Below are 23,151 nucleotides of genomic sequence, written 5' to 3' on the forward strand. Positions count from 1 at the left end.
CGCTCTCTGTCCACAAGGCGGCAGACTTACCGGGAGGGGCGCTCTTCGATTTTCCCGCCCTTTATGCCGCCACCTTGAGAAGGTCAAGCGAGTCCGCGACATCCGCGACACTCCACTCCCAACATGGCGGCCAAACGAGGACCCCCCCCCCCCGTAAGGCGTTTACGCAGATGCCTGTCAGAAACACGCCAAATTACAACCGTCCGCGACTCACCTGAGCCCACAGCCCGCGTCCGAGGCACTTGATACGCCACAAAAAATCCCGCCGTGGCCGCGACGGCGTCAGGGTGCTGTGCAGGCAGTCCGGTTAGACGGACCGCGGGGCCTTCTTTTTCCCGCCCTTTTGCACCGCCATTTTGAGAAGGTCAGAGAAAGTCCGCGACATTCGCGACACGCCACTCCCAACATGGCGGCCGCGAGAAGACCCCCGCAGCAGAGAGAGGCGTTTACGCAGATGCCTGTCAGAAACACTCCAAATTACAACCGCCCGCGACTCTACTGAGCTCACAGCTCGTGTCCGCGGCACTTGAAACGCCGCAAAAAATCCCGCCGGGGCCGCCCTGGCGTCAGGGTGCTGTGCAGGCAGTCCGGTTAGACGGACCGCGAGTCTTCAACTTTCCCGTCCTTTTGGCCGCCATTTTGAGAAGGTCAAAGAAAGTCCGCGACATTCGCGATACGCCACTCCCAACATGGCGGCCGCGAGAAGCCCCAGCAGCAGAGAGAGGCGTTTACGCAGATGCCTGTCAGAAACACGCCAAAATACGCCCGCCCGCGGCGCCGCTGAGCTCACAACCCGCGTCCGAGGCACTTGATACGCCACAAAAAATCCCGCCGTGGCCGCGACGGCGTCAGGGTGTTGTGCAGGCAGTCCGGTTAGACGGACCGCGGGGCCTTCATATTCCCGTCGTTTTGCACCGCCATCTTGAGAAGGTCAGAGAAAGTCCGCGACATTCGCGACACGCCACTCCCAACATGGCGGCCGCGAGAAGCCCCAGCAGCAGAGAGAGGCGTTTACGCAGATGCCTGTCAGAAACCCGCCGAAAAGCGCCCGCCCACCGCGCCGCTGAGCCGACAGCCCGCGTCCGGGACACATGAAACGCCACAGAAAATCCTGCCGGGGCCGCCCTGGCGTCGGGGTGCCGTGCAGGCAGTTCGGTTAGACGGACCGCGGGTCTTCAACTTTCCCGCCCTTTTGGCCGCCACCTTGAGAAGGTCAAGCGGCTCCGCGACACCCGCCGCACGCCACTCCCAACATGGCGGCAGCGGGGACGCCCGCCCGTGCCGGGCTGCAGTACCGCGCTCTGCCCACAAGGCGGCAGCACCGCCGCGCGCCCCAGCCGGGGGCAGCCGCGCGCCTTGGGGCTGCGGGCAGGGAAGGCGGCGAGAGAGAACAGGGGCGGCCCCCGCCGAAAACTCCTCTGAAAGAAATGCCAAAAAATAAGCCGGAGAGAGAAGAAAAAAAAAACCCTGCCTCTAACCCAAAAGGATCAAGACCACACCCCCAGAAAAAATTATTAAAAAAATATTTAAATATTGTTAAAATAATTTTTTAAATTTATATTCACATTTCTATTTTTAATGTATATTGATGGATAATGTTTAGTTATACATTTAAATTTATAAATAAATGGATATTGTATATTACATATTTTCCTATTTCTTAGATTTATTTATTTATTTTTATACAAATTTTTACATATTGATTATATATTTCTGTGTTAGGATTTTTACTTCTGTAACACTTACAGTGTTTAAAATAAATCTCCTGCTTCTATCGAAATAAAAGCCAAAAAACCCCCTTTAATTTCAACTGTATTCAAATTTTTTTTAAATTAAATTTTTCACATTTATATTCACATTTCTATTTGTAATTTATATGGCCTTATAATGTTATTTATATTCTATATTACATATCTTCATTTTACTTACATATATTTATATTTATATTTAAATTTATATTCAGAGTTTAGTAATATATCTTTATATATTTATTATACACTTCTATATTTAGATTTACATTACTATAATACAGATATTATTTAAAAAAAAAGCCCTGCCTCTAACCAAATAAAAACCAAAGACACCCCTTTATTTAAACCATATTTAAAATTTAAAAAATAATTTCACTTTTCATAATTCTATTCACATTTACATTTATAATATTTATTTATTATATTTATAGATGTTATATATATTAGAGAGAATACCTTTTAACATAATAATGGATATATTATTTTTATATTAGATATTTCTATCATTTATATTTATTTATAAAAATCATTTATAGGTATCAGGACATATATTATATATTTGTATATTTGAATTTCTGGGTTTATATTAATTATATTTATTTTACTTATAAAAGTACCCAGCCTGTAACGAAATAAAAACCAAAATATCCCAAATTTATTTTAACTATATTTAAATACTTTGATATTTACAATCTATATTTACATATGTTGGTATTTATGGAATAGATTATACTTTTTATATATTATATGTTGCAACAATATACTGTAGATATTATAGTTTTATATATTTATCTATTTGTTCTCTGTACTTATGTTTACCACTTTAATTTTATATTTATTTTTAAATTTATATTTAATTCCATTTTAACTGCATATTAAACCATAAAAATTCACTTACCTGACCCATCAGAACCACAGAAATCCCGCGCCTCGGTCAGCGCCGGCACGCAGGGCACGCTCGTCCCATCGCAGCACATCAAAGAAAACCTATTTCTATCACCAAACATCCCACAACCCAAATATAAATGAAAATAAACCTAACTGTAAACAAATTTTAAACCCCCTCTATAACTGGCCCAAAACCCCCATCCATTCCAATCCTAAACTTCCTCCCAAACCAGTATCTCAGAAACCCAAAAAACTCAAACACACATTGAAAATGAAATAACTGCTAATAAAAACAAAAACCCATGAAAAAATAAACCAAACCGACTCACTGAACTCAAAACTGTGCAACTGACCCTAAACATTACTACAAAAAGCCCCCAAAGCTCCACCTTTATGCTAACTCACAAATAAGAACCAATAATCTACAAAGTTATCTTAGAAATTTAAAAAAACTCATTAAAAGCATAAAAATAAAAAATGTAAACTATTAAAATATTAAAAAATACCACTACCCAAAGTAAAAAAAAAAATGTTGCCTATAAAAACCCACCATAAAAATGCCCCTGTCCCCAAAGATAAAACTAAACAAAACCCATCACACCAGAAATAAATCGGAACTTGGGAAAGCTAAAACCGTAACACTCAAGAAGTACACCATATCCCTTCTGGTACACCAGCTACAAACAGCATAAAACAATACAATCAATTACTAAAAACCACCTTTAAACCACGACCTTTTTAAGAAAACTTGCAACAATTTAAAAACGGCTTTTAACAAAACCCATCTAATAAATTAACACCCAAAACTCCAGCAGCCGAGCTAGCCCTACCAAATCTCTCTGTTTATACATCCAATAAACAAAACCAAAATCCCAACAATATCCCAAGTCTATTAAAGAAACCTACTGAAATTAATCCTACTCAAATACAAACCAACCCATCCATAAAGTTAGCCTCACTAAAAAGAAAACAATGACAGAGAGTTAATAATACCAAGAAATAAAGCAACACACCATACACCACCAACAAATATAATATTCAAGAAAAAAAAACACTTTTTTTTTTTTTTTTTTTTTTAAACTAACTTCTTTTATTAGCTAGAACAAAGGATTTTGCCAGGACTGTAACACTGTAACAACAACTTCTTCTCCTCCTTCCTCTTCTTCTGAAACGTCCCATCTCATTCCCAAATTCCTTACAACTTTTGAGTTTCAATCCAAGCAAAAAGCAAAACTCGTGCACGTGTGCGTCGGATGCTCCTGCCAGGTTCTCCATTGCACCCCACATCTTCTTACACGTTCAGTCTTCGTGCTGTCCTGCCGGGGTGAGTTTCAGAGAAGGATTGGCACATGTGAAGGGAGGGTTTCCCTCCCTCCCTCCCTCCCTATCCAGGTGCTGTGTAAGAGCCAGGGGGGTCAAGGCTGTTCAGAACCATAGGATCCTTTAGGCTGGAAAAGCCTTCTAAGGTCACCGAGCCCAGCTGTTGCCCCGGCACTGCCAAGCCCCTCCCAAATCAGGTCCCTAAACACCCTTTAAATGTCTCCAGGGATGGGGGCTTCCCTGGGCAGCCTGCTCCTAGGCCTGACCACACCCTCAGTGAAGAAATTTTTCCTCAAATCCAACCTAAGCCTTCCCTGCTGCAACTTGAGGCCATTTCCTTTTGTCATGTCGCCTCTTACTTGGGAGATGTCGGTACTTAAACCTTACCTGCTTGTTCCCTAGGAGGTCTCTGGCTTGGCTGGATGAGAGGAGAAACACTCCCAGCACAGGAATGGGAGCTCAGGAGGTCCCACACCAAGGCAGAGGGAGCGGCAGTCCTCACCAGGGCTCACACGTCAGTTCTCAGTGCTTGGCTCTGCTTTTCCTCCCAGATCTCTGGCAGATCTCTGGTGAGCGCTTCAAAATTGGCTGTTTGGAAGAGGGAGGAAAAAGAGGTTAGCCAAGGTTTTTATCCAGACTCCTCTGATGTCTTTGCCTGCTTTGCCTCTTCCAGACTTCCTTCTGCTAAGAAAACAGCTGCCTTTGGACTTCTAGGGGGAACTTTCATGTAATGCTTGAAAAGGAGCTACAGAAAAGCGCCTCATTTTTAAAGACTCGGCCGAGAAGACAGACAACTGCAGCTTCTCCATCCCCACTGCCTGCAGAGCTGGCAGGCACCAGGCCAGCTCTGCTCCTCCTTCAAGTTGTTCCCAAACCTGCTGAAGAACTGAAGGCTACTTTGGTGTTCCATCGCTCTGCTTTTCCCGAAAAAGATCTTTGGGTGCTGCTATCCCTCCACGGGAAGGGCCCTTCTGTCTCGCACGCTCGGTGACACGAGGCTGCACGAAGCTGCAGCGGCCTCTGTTCCGGGTGGGAAGGGCTTTCTGCCTCCTCTAGCACCTGGCTGGCAGAGGTTGCTCAGAGATGCTGCGGCTGCCCCACGCCTGGAAGTGTTCAAGGCCCATTGGTGCTCTGGGATGAGGCTCCGAGCAAGCTGCTCTAGGGAAAGATGTCCCTGCCCACGGCAGCAAGCTTGGAATCAGGTGATCTTTGGAGTCCCTTCCTGCCTGAATTATTCCATGATTCTATGAACTCAAAAAACCTGAGGAGTAAATTTGTAAAGGTCACTAAAGACATAAAAGCACATCCCCATCAGCTTATTTTTGAATGAAAACATATTTTTGAATGCAATTCTACAAAGAGGGAGAAGTATTCTATGTATTTGCTCTTTCTAGCTTTCAGGTGTAATTTTAGCTATCACTTAAAACTTTAAAATATTTTCTCTTTTTGAAATAATAAATAGTCTTAAAACTCAAATATTTTTACACTATTGCAGAAATAAAAATTGCTGACAATCAGGCCATGTCATTCTTTATGGCGCAGAGTCATAACAACAGAAATTTTACAGGATGGCCCTCCACAGAGAGCACCAAATTCCTCATCGCTTGGCAGTTCAGCTCGTCCACATCAGAAAGGCAAACTAGGACAAGACAGCCTCGGGCTTCACGAGTGGCAAGGCAATAAGAGACACATCGAGGACACGCCTCAATAATATCATGACAATTTCCCCATCGAGTGAGAGCGTGGACGGCGCAGGTGCAGATTCTTTCCTCTCCAATGCCAGAGGGCCTCCAGGCCACAGTAGATGCTTGGGGTCTGCGTGTGGGAGTTTTGAAACTGAAGATGCTTCATTCTGCTAGTGAAGGTTAATAGAGGCTCTGTAAATAATAAACAGGTTAGTAAAGGTGCAGGTTGTCTCTGTCCCCACGCTGAGCCAGCTGGAGGCCAATGGCCGCAGCCAATGGTGCCTTGGCTTGGGAGAATTCCTTGTCACACCTTCTCCACCAGGCAAAGCGGCACCAGTTCCCTGTGCTGCCTGAAACGGTCCCTGGCGCCCCTGGCCAGGCTTTATGCCCTCAACATCCCTTCTTCTGGAAATCCAAGGCACACTGCAGGACAGCTTTTAGGCGGTGTAAGTGTAGCTTAGAGACAGCACAGTCACGGGTCCTGCTATTCTCAGCTCTGCTGGGGGAGGATTCACACACCACGGACTCCTCTTCTGAGCAGGACACTTTAAAGCCCCGTCAGCAGCAGCAGCAGCAGCTAGGATTCCTAAACCCTTCCTGCCCTGGTGAGCAGCAGCTCCTGGCCGTGCAATCCAACTGGCTGGGGCCGATCGGCCGCCAGAAAAGGACTTAATGCCGTGGCAATTACACCTCACAGATCAGACTGGGGCCTCGTGACACGGAGCTGAGGATGCCTGTGGCAAACAGCAGCCTGTATGGCTTCAGGCCGCTTGCAATCGAGAAGGGATTTCCCTGTCCCACCTACTATGTGCTCTTACCTTCTACAGAATGAAGAGCCGCAGAGCCTTTAGGAGGAGGAAAGGATTTTGAAGACTCCTGCTAGAAAGAAAAGATATCTGAAGGAAAAGGAAGTGATATCCAGTACCCCTGAAAATCCCATAGGAGTAGGGCACAGAATTATTTTTATGGGTGTGACAGTTTGAGAAAGAAGTAAGTGCAAAGGGTGTAGAAAGAAATAAATTCTAGATTTGATGTGCTGAGATGAACAGGATCTTTAGGACTTGTGTCAAAGTTTGTCTGGTCTCTGTGTGAACACGTGTGGAATGGGGACTGCTCAGCTCAGGTGACAGATCTGGGGGCACGGCAAAGCCATCTGGCCGAGGGGAAGGTGTCCCTGCCCAGGACAGGGGGGTGGAACTAGGTCGTTTTTAAGGTCCCGTCCAACCCAAACCATTCTATGGTGTGACGAAACAGGAGAGTTGTAAGGGAGAAAAAGGATGAATTCCTTTGGAAGGATAATTTTTTGCCTCTCTAGTAGCAGGCTGTCGTTGGAAGGATTGTTTTGCTCTTACACTGACCTTGGCTGAAGGTGTTTCACCCTGCAGAGAGCGGTAACAGCCTGGTGCACACGTTCTTGGGCAGATCACACGGAGCTGGAGGGGAAAAAGGCCCCAGAAGTTCTGTGACAGGAGCAGACACTCCTCCCCATGTTTGGAAATATCCGTTAGGGATTTTTCCAGCAGATGGCAACAGCAGACTGGTTTGTAGTGCAAGGCCAGACTTTGCAGGCTGCCTAAAACCTGGCTGGGCTCTAACCAAAGCATCTTTCAGGTCTGCTTCTCCCGCTCCTGGTACTGAGCCGACCTGGTACCCTAGGGCATGGTTACTGAAATACAGAATAATTCAGTGCTGCAGAAAACTGCACAACAAACTCTGGAGCTCTCGGTGTGTTTACAGGGCTTAAAACACACCTGGTGCATTTCAAACAGATGAAAATTATGGCTCCCCCTGAATAAATGTGATTTCTCTCCAAGATATCTTTTTGAAAAATAACACTTCCAGGGGTGGTCAGAATGGGAGCACAAACACAAAGAAGAGAAACCACAGTGTTGGATGTTTTATCAAAAGCTGTGTCTTCCCTACCATGTCCAGAAGCTGGATCGATGGACAAAACTGTTCACCGCACTCTTGTCATTGCTTCTGCGCCATCTTCACCAGCTGCTCTTGGGAAGTGCTTGTATTGCCCTGTGGCCGAGCTCCACCTCTCTCTGCCCGGGCCCTGGGGAAGATGGGGGAGCTATTCTCCAGAAGCATCGCCCCTGCAATCATCACCTCCATCAACATTCTGAGAGCGCTTTTGGTTTTAACAAAGAGCAACCCTGATTTGCCATTTGCAGATCACAATGGGAATGAACCTGGAAGACAGATATTTAAAATTTAAGTTGCTTATTCTCATTTCTATACATCTGTTTTGTTGAAATATAGTTATAATTTTACATTTAATTTCCAATTCCTAAATAAAATGACAAAACAAACAGCATCAAATTCCCACCACAAATTCAAAACACATCAGGATACCTCCACCAGCCAACCAGCTGCCAGCAAAAAACACCACAGTATGCTCTTGTCAATAACAATTCTCATCACATCACAAAAATAGAATGAAAAGAAAAGAAAACCCTAGAGAAACACACACAGCAAACCACAAAAACTACTAAAAAAAAAAAAATTTACCAACTTACTAAACTTCAAAGCTTACCAATGACCCTGAACGCTACTAAAAAAAAAAATAACCAAAACTCTACCTCTACACTAACTCAAAGAATTCAAAGAATAACCAATACTCTGTAAAAACAACTTAAAAAACCGAATTATTAACGATATAAAAGAAATCTCAACAGCTAAAAAATAAAAATATATCTACCCTAATAAAAAACTACCTAAAATGATCCACCATACAAATACCCATGTACCAAAGAATAAAACAAATAAACAGCCAAATGCATCAAACAAAAAAACAACAAATAAAATGAACAGAAAAAAAAATCCCCAAAACAAAATAAACTTAATTTTACAACAAAAAAATTATTCTTAACTGACTTCAGAACATCTGTCCAGTACATTTCCCCAGGAAACAAAACTCACCGGCCTAGCTTCCTGGTGTCAGTTTGCAGGAGGCGCTTGGCCCTATCAAACCCCCCCAAGTTGGCACTGGGGCCAGCTTGGTGCCGGGCAGGATCCTGCGCAATGCCGAATTTCAGGAGCCATGAACCCGCTCTGGGCCACAGACCCCCGAACAGCAACGCCCGCCCTTTTCCCTGGCAAACAAACCTCACCCACCCAGGCTCCTGATGGCAGACTGCAGGAGCCAGCTGGAACTGTCAAACCAGCCCCAGGTGGCACTGGTGGCACCATGGATCTGGCAGGCATCCTGAGCAAAGTTGAATTCCAGCAGGCAGCCAGACGTTCCAGGCCACAGGCCCCTGAACAACTCTACAGGCCTTTTCCCTGGGAAACAAATCTAACCAGCCCAGGTTCCTGATGGCAGATTGCAGGAGCCACTCGGCACTGTCAAACCAGCCCAATTTGGCACTGGTGCCAGCTTGGATCTGAGAGATATCCTGCACAATGCAGAATTTTAGCAGCCAGCCAGCCAGCCATTTAGCCTTAGGCAGGTTCCGAGGAAAAGGCTGTGGTGGAAAGCATGGTATGAGCTTTGAGTTCCCCTTGGGATGCCTTCCGCAGCTGCCGTGTGCCTGGATCTCTGGGCTTTGTCGTTTTAAAGCCCTAACCCTAGCTGTGACCCTAACCCTGGGCAGTAAACACTGCTTTGGGCTAAGGCTAAGCCCTAAACGTCCTAAGAAAGGTTCAAGCATCCCCTCTATATCCTTTGAGGTTTTGGAAAATGCCTGAAAAAAACCTGCTCAGCCTCCAACAAGCCCCTCCTCTTGCTCTCCAACCCTGAGATGTCTTCCCTAACTTTATGCAGTGGATCTTGTTGTCATCTCAGGTTCTGTCATTGTCCTGGTATGAGAGTTGCTGCCATGTCCCACCGGGAGGGTTCCGCTCTGGTCTCGCTGTTAGGGTTCCTGTGTTGCACTGCCGTTGGGGGAAAGGGCTGTTATTAGGGGGGCTGGTTAGACTGGGATTAGGGCTGGGCTGAGGGGTGGTGCAGCTGTACACTGTCTTGCCTCCTAAGATGTACCCTGCAGCGCGGATCTGCACTGGACTGCGCAGCCCTCAAGCCCTATCCCTTTACCCCTCAGTCCCTCCTTCAGCCTCCTAGTCCTCAGGCCCTGTCACCCTCAAGCCCCCTCTCAGCTCCTGGGCGTCACCCTTAACTCCTCTCCTTAGACTTTCAGTCCCCAGCTTCTCTATGTCACCCTTCCGCTGCCCCGGCCACCCTCAGCATCTCTGTGTGTCACCCACTGTCCCTTCTTCTCCCTGCTCCTCCCTCAGCTCCCAGCCTCTGCCATCCTCAAGCCAACACAGTGCCCCTAAACCTCTGTCACGCCCCAAAACGAGCCTAAAAAACCCCATCAATTCCCTAAAAATACACCCTTGTCTCCAAAGTGTCCTAAACATCCCCAAAAACATTAAAAAGCCACAGAAAACACTAAAAATACACTACTTTATAAAAAGCACGAAAATGGCTTAAAAATATCCGAAAAAACTTTAAAAAATCCCTAAAGAGTCCTAAAAGAGTTCCAAGAATATAAAAAAAAACATTTAAAACGCCCTGATTGGAAGCTAAAAGAAAGTCTAAAAAATACCCTCAAAATCCCTAAAAAGTCTCTAGCCTGAAAAAACTTGTCCATATACCACCAATACACCTGAAATTCCTTTAAAAACTTCTAAGTAATCCAAAAATAGGAACAAGAATACCCTAAAAAACACCCCAAAACACTATTATTAAGACAGCCCTTAAAACACCCTGCATTACAACTCCCCAGGCCCCAGGACTTGTCCTATGATACCTACACCAGGCTGTGCAGCAGGGCAGAGCAGCTTCGGGCCCAATACCCAGACACCCGTGACACAGAACAAGACAAACCAGGGGACACAACAGGGAGAGAAAGCTCTCGGCGAGAAGAATGCCAGCCAGGGCCCAGAGAAGGCGGGACCAGATGACCTGGGTGAGAGCGACGGTGAGCCCGTCAGGCTCAGAGAATCCTGGAGGAACAAAGACGCTAACAGAAGGACTTATCGCAAGCGGGGCAAAGATGGGTGCCCCAGAATCCTACGGTCAGAATCTGCCCCTATCCTGGAATTTGTACAAGTCCTAACCAGCTAGAAGGGATCGTTGCCATGCACAGCTGTCGAGAACAGCTCAGAACAAGACCTGAATAGAACCATCCCGTCAGATGTCTTAAGAGAGATGCTATGCCGTTGCCTGTCCAGCCTCCTGAGTCAAGGCTTTGAAGGAATACGCACTGGGCCGAGGAACACAGAAATCTCAGTGGCAAAGATGGACACCTGGGCTTCGGATAATCCTTTGTGGGGCACGAGGCAAAAGACACAGAAGACACGACAGACACAGAAGGCACCATAGACAAGTGACACAAGTGACACGCACCGGGACTGCTCTGCCCTGAGCACCTCAGCACCGGGTAACTCTTCCCTTACGTGGCCTAAGGGGCCACCTCCTGCACAACCCCGCCTCCAAAGCTGCCACTCCAAAGGCCCTCCCAGCACCTCGCTTTCGTCCCCCTCTCAGGGGGCTCGTAACCCTCCACTTAGCTCTTGGACGTCCGGGGATGACAATCCGCCTCCACTGCCAAGGAAGGCCGCCTCACCCGCTGGGAATTTGCCGCAGTCACCGGGCTCTGGTCTCTTGCTCAGCTACAATCAGCAACACCAAATATCACTGCACCCTCTCAGCTGCACAGCGGCCAAAGCCCACCAAGCCTGCTACTCACCCTTCTGCTAAGAACGCCCGGCTCCTCGGGCCGCACGCTACGGCCACGCTCGGAGGCCGCCGCCGTCATCGCGGGCTCTGCCTGCCTCAAGAGGAGACAAGGTGATTTGGCATTGCTGAATCTTCAGGGGAGTCAGGCTCCTCCTCCTTACTTCCCCAACTTACAGCAACTCCTCGGCCCTTCCTGAAGGCTCTCCAGGCCTCACCTTCAAATGGCAAAGGTCACGGCACCATCACAGAGCCCCGTACCGCTTAGCGAGTTCCCACGAGAGCGACGAACCGGGTCTGTCGGCCACTCGCTGACGGGGTCTCGGCGTGATACCCATGGACCGCCTGAAGCACACAAAGGAGAATGGAGGCTGAGAGATGCAGCAGAAATTGAGACCTGTGCAATAACCACTGCTTCCATCCAGGGCCCGCTGCTCACCTTGCCCGCTTACCTTGACTCCTCCGGTTCGGCTTTATGTCCTAAAAATAAAGGCAAAGAACAACGCTGTAAACACACAGTCACCATTAACGCCGCCCCTGCGAAGGCAAACGGTGCCTCACCTGCTCAGGGGAACCACTCACCCTCCACGGGGCGCTCCGCCACGGATTTCATCTGCCAGCACCTGAAAGAATGGGAGGACAGGGGTCAGAGGGCTGCAGGATGACTTAGGCCTTCCAGACATCTTGTGTCAATCGACAAATGCCATCTAGAGTCCAGCTACACCCTGCATTACAACTCCCCAGGCCCCAGGACTTGTCCTATTATACCTACACCAGGCTGTGCAGCAGGGCAGAGCAGCTTCGGGCCCAATACCCAGACACCCGTGACACAGAACAAGACAAACCAGGGGACACAACAGGGAGAGAAAGCTCTCGGCGAGAAGAATGCCAGCCAGGGCCCAGAGAAGGCGGGACCAGATGACCTGGGTGAGAGCGACGGTGAGCCCGTCAGGCTCAGAGAATCCTGGAGGAACAAAGACGCTAACAGAAGGACTTCTCGCAAGCGGGGCAAAGATGGGTGCCCCAGAATCCTACGGTCAGAATCTGCCCCTATCCTGGAATTTGTACAAGTCCTAACCAGCTAGAAGGGATCGTTGCCATGCACAGCTGTCGAGAACAGCTCAGAACAAGACCTGAATAGAACCATCCCGTCAGATGTCTTAAGAGAGATGCTACGCCGTTGCCTGTCCAGCCTCCTGAGTCAAGGCTTTGAAGGAATACGCACTGGGCCGAGGAACACAGAGATCTCAGTGGCAAAGATGGACACCTGGGCTTCGGATAATCCTTTGTGGGGCACGAGGCAAAAGACACAGAAGGCACGACAGACACAGAAGGCACGACAGACAAGTGACACAAGTGACACGCACCGGGACTGCTCTGCCCTGAGTACCTCAGCACCGGGTAACTCTTCCTTTACGTGGCCTAAGGGGCACCTCCTGCATAACCCCGCCTCCAAAGCTGCCACTCCAAAGGCCCTCCCAGCACCTCGCTTTCGTCCCCCTCTCAGGGGGCTCGTAACCCTCCACTTATCTCTTGGACGTCCGGGGATGACAAACCGCCTCCGCTGCCAAGGAAGGCCGCCTCACCCGCTGGGAATTTTCCGCAGTCACCGGGCTCTGGTCTCTTGCTCAGCTACAATCAGCAACACCAAATATCACTGCACCCTCTTAGCTGCACAGCGGCCAAGGCCCACCAAGCCTGCTACTCACCCTTCTGCTAAGAACGCCCGGCTCCTCGGGCCGCACGCTACGGCCACGCTCGGAGGCCGCCGCCGTCATCGCGGGCTCTGCCTGGCTCAAGAGGAGACAAGGTGATTTGGCATTGCTGAATCTTCAGGGGAGTCAGGCTCCTCCTCCTTACTTCCCCAACTTACAGCAACTCCTCGGCCCTTCCTGAAGGCTCTCCAGGCCTCACCTTCAAATGGCAAAGGTCACGGCACCATCACAGAGCCCCGTACCGCTTAGCGAGTTCCCACGAGAGCGACGAATCGGGTCTGTCGGCCACTCGCTGACGGGGTCTCGGCGTGATACCCATGGACCGCCTGAAGCACACAAAGGAGAATGGAGGCTGAGAGATGCAGCAGAAATTGAGACCTGCGCAATAACCACTGCTTCCATCCAGGGCCCGCTGCTCACCTTGCCCGCTTACCTTGACTCCTCAGCTTCGGCTTTATGTCCTAAAAATAAAGGCAAAGGACAACGCTGTAAACACACAGTCACCATTAACGCCGCCCCTGCGAAGGCAAACGGTGCCTCACCTGCTCAGGGGAACCACTCACCCTCCACGGGGCGCTCCGCCACGGATTTCATCTGCCAGCACCTGAAAGAATGGGAGGACAGGGGTCAGAGGGCTGCAGGATGACTTAGGCCTTCCAGACATCTTGTGTCAATCGACAAATGCCATCTAGAGTCCAGCTACACCCTGCATTACAACTCCCCAGGCCCCAGGACTTGTCCTATGATACCTACACCAGGCTGTGCAGCAGGGCAGAGCAGCTTCGGGCCCAATACCCAGACACCCGTGACACAGAACAAGACAAACCAGGGGACACAACAGGGAGAGAAAGCTCTCGGCGAGAAGAATGCCAGCCAGGGCCCAGAGAAGGCGGGACCAGATGACCTGGGTGAGAGCGACGGTGAGCCCGTCAGGCTCAGAGAATCCTGGAGGAACAAAGACGCTAACAGAAGGACTTCTCGCAAGCGGGGCAAAGATGGGTGCCCCAGAATCCTACGGTCAGAATCTGCCCCTATCCTGGAATTTGTACAAGTCCTAACCAGCTAGAAGGGATCGTTGCCATGCACAGCTGTCGAGAACAGCTCAGAACAAGACCTGAATAGAACCATCCCGTCAGATGTCTTAAGAGAGATGCTACGCCGTTGCCTGTCCAGCCTCCTGAGTCAAGGCTTTGAAGGAATACGCACTGGGCCGAGGAACACAGAAATCTCAGTGGCAAAGATGGACACCTGGGCTTCGGATAATCCTTTGTGGGGCACGAGGCAAAAGACACAGAAGGCACGACAGACACAGAAGGCACGACAGACAAGTGACACAAGTGACACGCACCGGGACTGCTCTGCCCTGAGCACCTCAGCACCGGGTGACTCTTCCTTTACGTGGCCTAAAGGGCCATCTCCTGCACAACCCCGCCTCCAAAGCTGCCACTCCAAAGGCCCTCCCAGCACCTCGCTTTCGTCCCCCTCTCAGGGGGCTCGTAACCCTCCACTTAGCTCTTGGACGTCCGGGGATGACAATCCGCCTCCGCTGCCAAGGAAGGCCGCCTCACCCGCTGGGAATTTGCCGCAGTCACCGGGCTCTGGTCTCTTGCTCAGCTACAATCAGCAACACCAAATATCACTGCACCCTCTTAGCTGCACAGCGGCCAAAGCCCACCAAGCCTGCTACTCACCCTTCTGCTAAGAACGCCCGGCTCCTCGGGCCACACGCTACGGCCACGCTCGGAGGCCGCCGCCGTCATCGCGGGCTCTGCCTGGCTCAAGAGGAGACAAGGTGATTTGGCATTGCTGAATCTTCAGGGGAGTCAGGCTCCTCCTCCTTACTTCCCCAACTTACAGCAACTCCTCGGCCCTTCCTGAAGGCTCTCCAGGCCTCACCTTCAAATGGCAAAGGTCACGGCACCATCACAGAGCCCCGTACCGCTTAGCGAGTTCCCACCAGAGCGACGAACCGGGTCTGTCGGCCACTCGCTGACGGGGTCTCGGCGTGATACCCATGGACCGCCTGAAGCACACAAAGGAGAATGGAGGCTGAGAGATGCAGCAGAAATTGAGACCTGCGCAATAACCACTGCTTCCATCCAGGGCCCGCTGCTCACCTTGCCCGCTTACCTTGACTCCTCAGCTTCGGCTTTATGTCCTAAAAATAAAGGCAAAGAACAACGCTGTAAACACACAGTCACCATTAACGCCGCCCCTGCGAAGGCAAACGGTGCCTCACCTGCTCAGGGGAACCACTCACCCTCCACGGGGCGCTCCGCCACGGATTTCATCTGCCAGCACCTGAAAGAATGGGAGGACAGGGGTCAGAGGGCTGCAGGATGACTTAGGCCTTCCAGACATCTTGTGTCAATCGACAAATGCCATCTAGAGTCCAGCTACACCCTGCATTACAACTCCCCAGGCCCCAGGACTTGTCCTATGATACCTACACCAGGCTGTGCAGCAGGGCAGAGCAGCTTCGGGCCCAATACCCAGACACCCGTGACACAGAACAAGACAAACCAGGGGACACAACAGGGAGAGAAAGCTCTCGGCGAGAAGAATGCCAGCCAGGGCCCAGAGAAGGCGGGACCAGATGACCTGGGTGAGAGCGACGGTGAGCCCGTCAGGCTCAGAGAATCCTGGAGGAACAAAGACGCTAACAGAAGGACTTCTCGCAAGCGGGGCAAAGATGGGTGCCCCAGAATCCTACGGTCAGAATCTGCCCCTATCCTGGAATTTGTACAAGTCCTAACCAGCTAGAAGGGATCGTTGCCATGCACAGCTGTCGAGAACAGCTCAGAACAAGACCTGAATAGAACCATCCCGTCAGATGTCTTAAGAGAGATGCTACGCCGTTGCCTGTCCAGCCTCCTGAGTCAAGGCTTTGAAGGAATACGCACTGGGCCGAGGAACACAGAGATCTCAGTGGCAAAGATGGACACCTGGGCTTCGGATAATCCTTTGTGGGGCACGAGGCAAAAGACACAGAAGGCACGACAGACACAGAAGGCACGACAGACAAGTGACACAAGTGACACGCACCGGGACTGCTCTGCCCTGAGTACCTCAGCACCGGGTAACTCTTCCTTTACGTGGCCTAAGGGGCACCTCCTGCATAACCCCGCCTCCAAAGCTGCCACTCCAAAGGCCCTCCCAGCACCTCGCTTTCGTCCCCCTCTCAGGGGGCTCGTAACCCTCCACTTATCTCTTGGACGTCCGGGGATGACAAACCGCCTCCGCTGCCAAGGAAGGCCGCCTCACCCGCCGGGAATTTTCCGCAGTCACCGGGCTCTGGTCTCTTGCTCAGCTACAATCAGCAACACCAAATATCACTGCACCCTCTTAGCTGCACAGCGGCCAAGGCCCACCAAGCCTGCTACTCACCCTTCTGCTAAGAACGCCCGGCTCCTCGGGCCGCACGCTACGGCCACGCTCGGAGGCCGCCGCCGTCATCGCGGGCTCTGCCTGCCTCAAGAGGAGACAAGGTGATTTGGCATTGCTGAATCTTCAGGGGAGTCAGGCTCCTCCTCCTTACTTCCCCAACTTACAGAAACTCCTCGGCCCTTCCTGAAGGCTCTCCAGGCCTCACCTTCAAATGGCAAAGGTCACGGCACCATCACAGAGCCCCGTACCGCTTAGCGAGTTCCCACGAGAGCGACGAACCGGGTCTGTCGGCCACTCGCTGACGGGGTCTCGGCGTGATACCCATGGACTGCCTGAAGCACACAAAGGAGAATGGAGGCTGAGAGATGCAGCAGAAATTGAGACCTGCGCAATAACCACTGCTTCCATCCAGGGCCCGCTGCTCACCTTGCCCGCTTACCTTGACTCCTCAGCTTCGGCTTTATGTCCTAAAAATAAAGGCAAAGGACAACGCTGTAAACACACAGTCACCATTAACGCCGCCCCTGCGAAGGCAAACGGTGCCTCACCTGCTCAGGGGAACCACTCACCCGCCACGGGGCGCTCCGCCACGGATTTCATCTGCCAGCACCTGAAAGAATGGGAGGACAGGGGTCAGAGGGCTGCAGGATGACTTAGGCCTTCCAGACATCTTGTGTCAATCGACAAATGCCATCTAGAGTCCAGCTACACCCTGCATTACAACTCCCCAGGCCCCAGGACTTGTCCTATGATACCTACACCAGGCTGTGCAGCAGGGCAGAGCAGCTTCGGGCCCAATACCCAGACACCCGTGACACAGAACAAGACAAACCAGGGGACACAACAGGGAGAGAAAGCTCTCGGCGAGAAGAATGCCAGCCAGGGCCCAGAGAAGGCGGGACCAGATGACCTGGGTGAGAGCGACGGTGAGCCCGTCACGCTCAGAGAATCCTGGAGGAACAAAGACGCTAACAGAAGGACTTCTCGCAAGCGGGGCAAAGATGGGTGCCCCAGAATCCTACGGTCAGAATCTCCCCCTATCCTGGAATTTGTACAAGTCCTAACCAGCTAGAAGGGATCGTTGCCATGCACAGCTGTCGAGAACAGCTCAGAACAAGACCTGAATAGAACCATCCCGTCAGATGTCTTAAGAGAGATGCTACGCCGTTGCCTGTCCAGCCTCCTGAGTCAAGGCTTTGAAGGAATAGGCACTGGGCCGAGGAACACAGAAATCTCAGTGGCAAAGATGGACACCTGGGCTTCGGATAATCCTTTGTGGGGCACGAGGCAAAAGACACAGAAGGCACGACAGACACAGAAGGCACCATAGACAAGTGACACAAGTGACACGCACCGGGACTGCTCTGCCCTGAGCACCTCAGCACCGGGTGACTCTTCCTTTACGTGGCCTAAAGGGCCACCTCCTGCACAACCCCGCCTCCAAAGCTGCCACTCCAAAGGCCCTCCCAGCACCTCGCTTTCGTCCCCCTCTCAGGGGGCTCGTAACCCTCCACTTATCTCTTGGACGTCCGGGGATGACAATCCGCCTCCGCTGCCAAGGAAGGCCGCCTCACCCGCTGGGAATTTGCCGCAGTCACCGGGCTCTGGTCTCTTGCTCAGCTACAATCAGCAACACCAAATATCACTGCACCCTCTTAGCTGCACAGCGGCCAAAGCCCACCAAGCCTGCTACTCACCCTTCTGCTAAGAACGCCCGGCTCCTCGGGCCGCACGCTACGGCCACGCTCGGAGGCCGCCGCCGTCATCGCGGGCTCTGCCTGCCTCAAGAGGAGACAAGGTGATTTGGCATTGCTGAATCTTCAGGGGAGTCAGGCTCCTCCTCCTTACTTCCCCAACTTACAGCAACTCCTCGGCCCTTCCTGAAGGCTCTCCAGGCCTCACCTTCAAATGGCAAAGGTCACGGCACCATCACAGAGCCCCGTACCGCTTAGCGAGTTCCCACCAGAGCGACGAACCGGGTCTGTCGGCCACTCGCTGACGGGGTCTCGGCGTGATACCCATGGACCGCCTGAAGCACACAAAGGAGAATGGAGGCTGAGAGATGCAGCAGAAATTGAGACCTGCGCAATAACCACTGCTTCCATCCAGGGCCCGCTGCTCACCTTGCCCGCTTACCTTGACTCCTCAGCTTCGGCTTTATGTCCTAAAAATAAAGGCAAAGAACAACGCTGTAAACACACAGTCACCATTAACGCCGCCCCTGCGAAGGCAAACGGTGCCTCACCTGCTCAGGGGAACCACTCACCCTCCACGGGGCGCTCCGCCACGGATTTCATCTGCCAGCACCTGAAAGAATGGGAGGACAGGGGTCAGAGGGCTGCAGGATGACTTAGGCCTTCCAGACATCTTGTGTCAATCGACAAATGCCATCTAGAGTCCAGCTACACCCTGCATTACAACTCCCCAGGCCCCAGGACTTGTCCTATGATACCTACACCAGGCTGTGCAGCAGGGCAGAGCAGCTTCGGGCCCAATACCCAGACACCCGTGACACAGAACAAGACAAACCAGGGGACACAACAGGGAGAGAAAGCTCTCGGCGAGAAGAATGCCAGCCAGGGCCCAGAGAAGGCGGGACCAGATGACCTGGGTGAGAGCGACGGTGAGCCCGTCAGGCTCAGAGAATCCTGGAGGAACAAAGACGCTAACAGAAGGACTTCTCGCAAGCGGGGCAAAGATGGGTGCCCCAGAATCCTACGGTCAGAATCTCCCCCTATCCTGGAATTTGTACAAGTCCTAACCAGCTAGAAGGGATCGTTGCCATGCACAGCTGTCGAGAACAGCTCAGAACAAGACCTGAATAGAACCATCCCATCAGATGTCTTAAGAGAGATGCTACGCCGTTGCCTGTCCAGCCTCCTGAGTCAAGGCTTTGAAGGAATACGCACTGGGCCGAGGAACACAGAAATCTCAGTGGCAAAGATGGACACCTGGGCTTCGGATAATCCTTTGTGGGGCACGAGGCAAAAGACACAGAAGGCACGATACACACAGAAGGCACCATAGACAAGTGACACAAGTGACACGCACCGGGACTGCTCTGCCCTGAGCACCTCAGCACCGGGTAACTCTTCCCTTACGTGGCCTAAAGGGCCACCTCCTGCACAACCCCGCCTCCAAAGCTGCCACTCCAAAGGCCCTCCCAGCACCTCGCTTTCGTCCCCCTCTCAGGGGGCTTGTAACCCTCCACTTATCTCTTGGACGTCCGGGGATGACAATCCGCCCCCGCTGCCAAGGAAGGCCGCCACACCCGCTGGGAATTTGCCGCAGTCACCGGACTCTGGTCTCTTGCTCAGCTACAATCAGCAACACCAAATATCACTGCACCCTCTTAGCTGCACAGCGGCCAAAGCCCACCAAGCCTGCTACTCACCCTTCTGCTAAGAACGCCCGGCTCCTCGGGCCGCACGCTACGGCCACGCTCGGAGGCCGCCGCCGTCATCGCGGGCTCTGCCTGCCTCAAGAGGAGACAAGGTGATTTGGCATTGCTGAATCTTCAGGGGAGTCAGGCTCCTCCTCCTTACTTCCCCAACTTACAGCAACTCCTCGGCCCTTCCTGAAGGCTCTCCAGGCCTCACCTTCAAATGGCAAAGGTCACGGCACCATCACAGAGCCCTGTACCGCTTAGCGAGTTCCCACCAGAGCGACGAACCGGGTCTGTCGGCCACTCGCTGACGGGGTCTCGGCGTGATACCCGTGGACCGCCTGAAGCACACAAAGGAGAATGGAGGCTGAGAGATGCAGCAGAAATTGAGACCTGCGCAATAACCACTGCTTCCATCCAGGGCCCGCTGCTCACCTTGCCCGCTTACCTTGACTCCTCAGGTTCGGCTTTATGTCCTAAAAATAAAGGCAAAGAACAACGCTGTAAACACACAGTCACCATTAACGCCGCCCCTGCAAAGGCAAACGGTGCCTCACCTGCTCAGGGGAACCACTCACCCTCCACGGGGCGCTCCGCCACGGATTTCATCTGCCAGCACCTGAAAGAATGGGAGGACAGGGGTCAGAGGGCTGCAGGATGACTTAGGCCTTCCAGACATCTTGTGTCAATCGACAAATGCCATCTAGAGTCCAGCAACACCCTGCATTACAACTCCCCAGGCCCCAGGACTTGTCCTATGATACCTACACCAGGCTGTGCAGCAGGGCAGAGCAGCTTCGGGCCCGATACCCAGACACCCGTGACACAGAACAAGACAAACCAGGGGACACAACAGGGAGAGAAAGCTCTCGGCGAGAAGAATGCCAGCCAGGGCCCAGAGAAGGCGGGACCAGATGACCTGGGTGAGAGCGACGGTGAGCCCGTCAGGCTCAGAGAATCCTGGAGGAACAAAGACGCTAACAGAAGGACTTCTCGCAAGCGGGGCAAAGATGGGTGCCCCAGAATCCTACGGTCAGAATCTGCCCCTATCCTGGAATTTGTACAAGTCCTAACCAGCTAGAAGGGATCGTTGCCATGCACAGCTGTCGAGAACAGCTCAGAACAAGACCTGAATAGAACCATCCGGTCAGATGTCTTAAGAGAGATGCTACGCCGTTGCCTGTCCAGCCTCCTGAGTCAAGGCTTTGAAGGAATACGCACTGGGCCGAGGAACACAGAGATCTCAGTGGCAAAGATGGACACCTGGGCTTCGGATAATCCTTTGTGGGGCACGAGGCAAAAGACACAGAAGGCACGACAGACACAGAAGGCACGACAGACAAGTGACACAAGTGACACGCACCGGGACTGCTCTGCCCTGAGCACCTCAGCACCGGGTAACTCTTCCCTTACGTGGCCTAAAGGGCCACCTCCTGCACAACCCCGCCTCCAAAGCTGCCACTCCTCCAAAGGCCCTCCCAGCACCTCGCTTTCGTCCCCCTCTCAGGGGGCTCGTAACCCTCCACTTAGCTCTTGGACGTCCGGGGATGACAATCCGCCTCCGCTGCCAAGGAAGGCCGCCTCACCCGCTGGGAATCTTCTGCAGTCACCGGGCTCTGGTCTCTTGCTCAGCTACAATCAGCAACACCAAATATCACTGCACCCTCCTAGCTGCACAGGGGCCAAAGCCCACCAAGCCTGCTACTCACCCTTCTGCCAAGAACGCCCGGCTCCTCGGGCCGCACGCTACGGCCACGCTCGGAGGCCGCCGCCGTCATCGCGGGCTCTGCCTGCCTCAAGAGGTGACAAAGTGATTTGGCATTGCTGAATCTTCAGGGCAGTCAGGCTCCTCCTCCTTACTTCCCCAACTTACAGCAACTCCTCGGCCCTTCCTGAAGGCTCTCCAGGCCTCACCTTCAAATGGCAAAGGTCACGGCACCATCACAGAGCCCTGTACCGCTTAGCGAGTTCCCACCAGAGCGACGAACCGGGTCTGTCGGCCACTCACTGACGGGGTCTCGGCGTGATACCCGTGGACCGCCTGAAGCACACAAAGGAGAATGGAGGCTGAGAGATGCAGCAGAAATTGAGACCTGTGCAATAACCACTGCTTCCATCCAGGGCCCGCTGCTCACCTTGCCCGCTTACCTTGACTCCTCAGGTTCGGCTTTATGTCCTAAAAATAAAGGCAAAGAACAACGCTGTAAACACACAGTCACCATTAACGCCGCCCCTGCAAAGGCAAACGGTGCCTCACCTGCTCAGGGGAACCACTCACCCTCCACGGGGCGCTCCGCCACGGATTTCATCTGCCAGCACCTGAAAGAATGGGAGGACAGGGGTCAGAGGGCTGCAGGATGACTTAGGCCTTCCAGACATCTTGTGTCAATCGACAAATGCCATCTAGAGTCCAGCTACACCCTGCATTACAACTCCCCAGGCCCCAGCACTTGTCCTATTATACCTACACCAGGCTGTGCAGCAGGGCAGAGCAGCTTTGGGCCCGATACCCAGACACCCGTGACACAGAACAAGACAAACGAGGGGACACAACGGGGAGAGAAAGCTCTCGGCGAGAAGAATGCCAGCCAGGGCCCAGAGAAGGCGGGACAAGATGACCTGGGTGAGAGCGACGGTGAGCCCGTCAGGCTCAGAGAATCCTGGAGGAACAAAGACGCTAACAGAAGGACTTCTCGCAAGCGGGGCAAAGATGGGTGCCCCAGAATCCTACGGTCAGAATCTGCCCCTATCCTGGAATTTGTACAAGTCCTAACCAGCTAGAAGGGATCGTTGCCATGCACAGCTGTCGAGAACAGCTCAGAACAAGACCTGAATAGAACCATCCGGTCAGATGTCTTAAGAGAGATGCTACGCCGTTGCCTGTCCAGCCTCCTGAGTCAAGGCTTTGAAGGAATACGCACTGGGCCGAGGAACACAGAGATCTCAGTGGCAAAGATGGACACCTGGGCTTCGGATAATCCTTTGTGGGGCACGAGGCAAAAGACACAGAAGGCACGACAGACACAGAAGGCACCATAGACAAGTGACACAAGTGACACGCACCGGGACTGCTCTGCCCTGAGCACCTCAGCACCGGGTAACTCTTCCCTTACGTGGCCTAAAGGGCCACCTCCTGCACAACCCCGCCTCCAAAGCTGCCACTCCTCCAAAGGCCCTCCCAGCACCTCGCTTTCGTCCCCCTCTCAGGGGGCTCGTAACCCTCCACTTAGCTCTTGGACGTCCGGGGATGACAATCCGCCTCCGCTGCCAAGGAAGGCCGCCTCACCCGCTGGGAATCTTCTGCAGTCACCGGGCTCTGGTCTCTTGCTCAGCT

At 52.1% G+C, this 23,151-nt stretch overlaps 1 long non-coding RNA gene across 8 annotated transcripts in view; it reads right to left on the reverse strand.

The window, feature by feature from the left end:
- Window positions 1-3,699: 3,699 nt before the first annotated feature.
- Window positions 3,700-23,151, reverse strand: part of LOC132325933 (uncharacterized) — a 120,277-nt gene continuing 100,825 nt past the window's right edge. The window contains exons 1-6 of one of the 8 annotated variants that reach the window (XR_009486080.1): window positions 9,345-10,612; window positions 7,568-7,839; window positions 7,003-7,077; window positions 6,463-6,520; window positions 4,347-5,836; window positions 3,700-3,955 (exon numbers count right to left, since the gene is read on the reverse strand). This is a non-coding gene — a long non-coding RNA (uncharacterized LOC132325933). Of the gene's footprint in view, window positions 3,956-4,346; window positions 5,837-6,462; window positions 6,521-7,002; window positions 7,078-7,567; window positions 10,613-23,151 lie in introns of those variants that run through there. The other 7 variants (XR_009486082.1, XR_009486081.1, XR_009486076.1 and 4 more) reach the window with 7 other exon arrangements.

This window comes from Haemorhous mexicanus, chromosome 4 (assembly GCF_027477595.1).
Source record: "Haemorhous mexicanus isolate bHaeMex1 chromosome 4, bHaeMex1.pri, whole genome shotgun sequence".
Lineage (NCBI taxonomy): Eukaryota > Metazoa > Chordata > Aves > Passeriformes > Fringillidae > Haemorhous > Haemorhous mexicanus.